Below are 5343 nucleotides of genomic sequence, written 5' to 3' on the forward strand. Positions count from 1 at the left end.
CCCAAAGTGCTGGGATTACAGGCTTGAGCCACCGCGCCCGGCCACATATATTTTCTTTAAAACATATAGGTCACCATTTACTCAACAAATAGAATACTGACCTTATCGAGACCTTAAGAAGAATTTAGCCATAAATTAGATGTAACCCATGTGTTCTAGCTCTTGCTTGACACAGTTATTAAGTAAATTTTATTTCTTTCAGCCTTTGAAATTTTAGTCCAGCACTAATCTAGATTATCAGAAAATAATATACATACATTATTTATGTTAGTCTCCATAGAAACATATTCATTGAGTGAAAGTCACATTTTGAGCCTTTATAGCAAAACAAGAAACTAGAATATTTGCCATATTTTATCATATATTATCAAATATAGCTTTTATAAATGTCAAATTGGCAAAATTCTTCCAGGAATTATTTCTAGTTGAAAAGGCCTGGCTTTCCTAATGTGATCAACTATCATTAGATCAAACTTTGGAATATAAAATGTAACTCTTATTTTCTTTCTTACCAGATTCTCAAAGCTAACTTTGATAATCTTACCCTATTCAACTTGAAAATCAATAGTTTTTTTGTAATTCAATTGTTTCAAATATGTTTTTTATTAGCTCAGACCCTCCCACCCTGAAATATACATATTATTACTAATGTAGATGTTTTGTCAAGTAGAATGGATGTGACAGTTAGGCACTATGCATTCATTACATTATTTAATCCTGAAAACAAAACTGTAAATTGGCATCACACACTTTATGAATGTAAAGGGAAGTTAAGTATGAGGTTTGATGCTGTGAATATAGATGTAAAACTATATAAACACCAACCTACAAATCGTTTCATTTTTCTACCTGAGAACACAAGATACAATAACAGAACAGGTTTTCCACAATCACTTTGCAAGAATTGCATACAGCAATAAAGAGCTCAGTAAAAGTAAGCGTCCTTTTAAGTTTAGTACATAAATGAAGTTTCCCACTTATGTAGATCTAAATCTGAGCATCTGAATTTATACAATTGAGAGAGAAAGAGAGAGGAAGTATCAAAACATTGTATATCACAAGGGGAAAAAACAGGGAAAATAAGAAATTTAAGCTTTTTAATACACAGTTAATGCCCTGGGATATAATCAATCATATTAATAACTTCATTTCCTTGGGGAATAAGAGAAAAAGAAGGGACAACTAGAATGTGCTAAGAAGAATCAGAGAAGTTTCTCCATTTTCATACTAAACAAATCCCAGTATTGGTTGTTAATTAGTCACCTATTGGTTGTGTGATACTTTGACAAGTTACTTACATTTGTTAATTGCTTCATTAATTAAACACAAACGTATGCTGATAACTGGAAAATTTTTACTTCAGGATTAATGAGCCTATGTAGTTGCAGCATCAAGCACATACTAATTGGTTCATAAATGTTAATTATCTTTTTTTCATTACTTTAGTCATCAAGAAACTTTTAATCAGAAGACGTTATCATCCAAGAGTGTCTCTAATTTTCCCATTTCCAAAGACAAAAGATACAGTTGAATTCAGTAATAAAGGAAGTTCTCCCTTTGATCTCAGGATTTAGGCTTTGACAATCCCTTGTAATTTTATTGGTAGACCTCAAGTCCTAGTATCTATGCTTCTATTCTGAAATATCAAGGTTTTTTCACAAAACAAATAATCATATTCTGTGTACCCACTTAGCATCGTGCACTCTAGTACCTGCTATATATACATAATTATATTTAGTACTTGTAGCAAAAATATGGTATAGATAATTTTCTCCTTTTGCTGGAGAAGTTAAACTAATGAAAAACTGTGATTAACAGCTCTTAAATAGCAAACATTCAATAAGAACTCAGGCTACATTGACTCTGTTCTTCCTACTATAATCCTCTGTTGCTACCAGTCTATGCCCATGTTCCAGTGTGTTGGTCTACATTGCACACCATGTTTCTAATTCCATTTAATTCATGTGGTCAGTTACTTGCAGCAAACAACACCCTAAAAGCTTTGGTTTTGGCCTAACTGAAACCTTGTAAGTATAATCCTTCTATGTCTCTGGATTGTTAGGTATCCTACCTTTCCAGTATGCAGAGCAGCAGTTGTGAAGGTGGTTTCCAAACACTCCTCTGGGTCCAATAGTTGGTTTTAGGGAATACTATTATATCCATAACACTATGCAAAACAAAAACAAAAACAAAACAATATGTGTCTGTCTGTGTCTATGTGTTTGAGTATGTGCATGTAAATATATGGCTTTTCTTAGTGCAGTATACTGATTGACTGACTGGTTATCTTCTTTACACGTATTTAAGGGAAGGGTCACATCATCAAATGGCGTCTCTCATACTCAGAGTGGTTTGATTCTAAAGGTCACTCATGAGCAGCTTCATTCTCTCTTCATATGCGGAAGAAGAGTCAGCAGCTGTATTCGGTAGTTCCATACATACAGCAGAGCAGAGGAGAGGAGAGATTTTTTTTCTTTCTTATTTACTCTGTCATCACTATTTTTCCCTCTGCTTCTATCATCTTCTAGGTCATCATCTAAAAGGATTTCTCCTTTGTGACATATTTATTTTACTTATAGTATGATTTTCATTATGTATGAGTACATGTTCATTTTGATATTAATATCAAAAGCAATTTTAATTATTTCAGTTTCTTAGATGAGACTTTAATGATATATCCCATTTCAATAAATGTTACATAATTTTTTTCTTGGGTTATTCACTCCAAATCACTTTACTTTCTTCCTTTTTATTTATTTATTTATTTTGAGGCTAGGTCTCACTTGATAACCCAAGCTGGAGTGCACTGGCATGATCACAGATTTCTGCAGCGTCAACCTCCTGGGGTTAAGAGATCTTTCCATCTCAAACTCCCTAGTAGCTAGGACCACAGGCACATGCCATCATGCACAGGTAATTTATTTTATCTTTTATATATTTACTGAGATGGGATCTCACTATGTTGCCCAGGCTGATCTCACTCTCCTGGCCTCAAGCAATCCTCCTGTGTCCACTTCCGAAAATATTGAGATTACAGGCACGAACCACTGCACCTGACCAAAATTACTTTTCATACTTATAATTTTTAAATGTTCTTACTGAGAGATACTTCAAATATAATAAAATTCACCCATGTGTAGTGTGCAACTTAGTGATTTTTAGAATGTTCACTGAGTTGTACCACCACTGTCATATTTTAAATTTAGAAAATTTTCATCAACCAGCAAATAAACCACCTTCCCATTAGTAATTACTTCCTCCCCCCTCCTCTATCCCTAGGCAACATCAAATCTAGTTTCTGTCTTTATTGATTTGGCTATTCCGGACATTATATACAAAGAAAATTATAATACAATATGTGATTTTTTGCTATTGACTTCTCTTTCCCTTATAATATTTTCAAGTTTTCATCTTATAGCATGTATAGTAATTCATTCCTTTTTATTCCAAAATTATATATATTTCATATATTATATGTATATTACAGAACATAATTTATTATATATAATATATAAAAGTATATAATGAATGTTATGTTTATTATAATTAATATATAGTATATATTTTATGATATACATTAAACATATATAATTTTAGCAATAAAAATTAATAAATTACTGATACAAGCTATAAACACATATATATGCACATATATGTGTATGTACATATATGTGCATATAGCACGTATGTCCATATATATTATCCATTCACCAATTGCTTATCCATTCAGCAATTGATAATGGAGATTTATTGTTTTTATTTTTTGGTATTAATAGTAAAACTATATATTATCACTGTATGTGTAGAAGTTTTGTAAGGACATATGATTTTATTTCTCTTGGATATACACCTGGGGTGAGGTATCTGGGTCATACAGTTACATGTTTAACATTTGACAAATGGACAAATTGTTTTCCACACAGGCTGCATCATTTTATATTTGCACTAGCAACGTATGAGGGATCCAGTTTCTTTATGTCTTCAACAACACTTGCTATTGTCTGTATTTTTAAATAATTACAGCCACCATATAGGTGTGAAATAAGATCTCATTGTAGTTTTGATTTGATTTCTCCATTACAAATGGTCTTTAGAGTAATATCTATTTAAATTCATTGCCCATATTTTATTCGGGATATTTGTCTTTTTATTGTTGAGTTGTATAGATTGTTATATATTCTGAATGCAAGTACTTTATTGGGTATATTATTGAAATGTATGTTCATATTCTGTGAGTTACTTTAACATTTCTTGATAGTATAATCTGCAACTCAAAAGTTTTTAATTTTGATGAAGTTAAATGTATGTTTGCCTAGGCTGCCATAACAAAGTATCATAGAGTAGGTGGCTTGAACAACAGAAATTTATTTTCTCACAGTTCTGGAGGCTAGAGGTCTGCGATCGCTAGCAGCAGGGGTGGTTTCATGAGGCCTCTTTCCTTTGCTTGTGGATGGGCATCTTCTCATGTCTTCACAGGGACTTCTTTCTGCATGTCTATGTTCAAATATTTTCTTGTAAAGATATAGGTCATATTGGTTTACAGCCCACACTAATGACCTTGTTTTAGCTTAATTACCTCCTTAAAATCCCTATCTCCAAATGCAGTCACATTCTGAGATATTAGGGGCGAGGACTTTAACATTTAATTTGGGAGAGGAGGCACAGTTCAGTTTATAATTATAAATTATGAATTATAATTTATAATTCAGCTCACTTTGGTGCTATCATTGTCAAACATATTACCTTTTTATATGTTGTAAGCCTTACAACAAGGTTATATACATAATTTTATACGATTACTTTTTAAATCTGTAAAAAGAAGAAAGAACAAGAAAAGTACAACTAGCTTGTCTTCTCTAATAACTATATATCCTTTATTGCCAGTCTACATTTTTTTTTAATGTGGATTTTTTTTTCTGTTTATCTGGGGGGTTTTTTGTTGTTGTTGTTTTGTTTTTTGAGAGAGGGTCTCAGTCTTTCACCCAGACTGGAGTGCAGTGGCACGATCTCAGCTCACTGCATCCTCCAACTCCCAGGCTCAAGCAATTCTCCTGCCTCAACCTCTTGAGTACCTGGGATTACAGGTGTGCACCACTACCACTCAGCTAAATTTTGTATTTCTTAGTGGAGACAGGGTGTCACCATGTTGACCAGGCCAATCTTGAACTCCTGACCTCAAATGAACCACCCGCCTTAGCCTCCCAAACTGCTGGGGTTACAGGCATTAGCCACTGCACCCAGCAAAAAAATGTGGATTTGAATTACTCTGGTGTCATTGACTCTCAGTCTGAAAACCTTCCATTAGTATTACTTTTTGTTGGTTATATGACTTTAGCAGACAGT

Source organism: Cebus imitator, unplaced genomic scaffold, assembly GCF_001604975.1.
Source record: "Cebus imitator isolate Cc_AM_T3 unplaced genomic scaffold, Cebus_imitator-1.0 Scaffold7, whole genome shotgun sequence".
Taxonomy (NCBI): Eukaryota; Metazoa; Chordata; class Mammalia; order Primates; family Cebidae; genus Cebus; species Cebus imitator.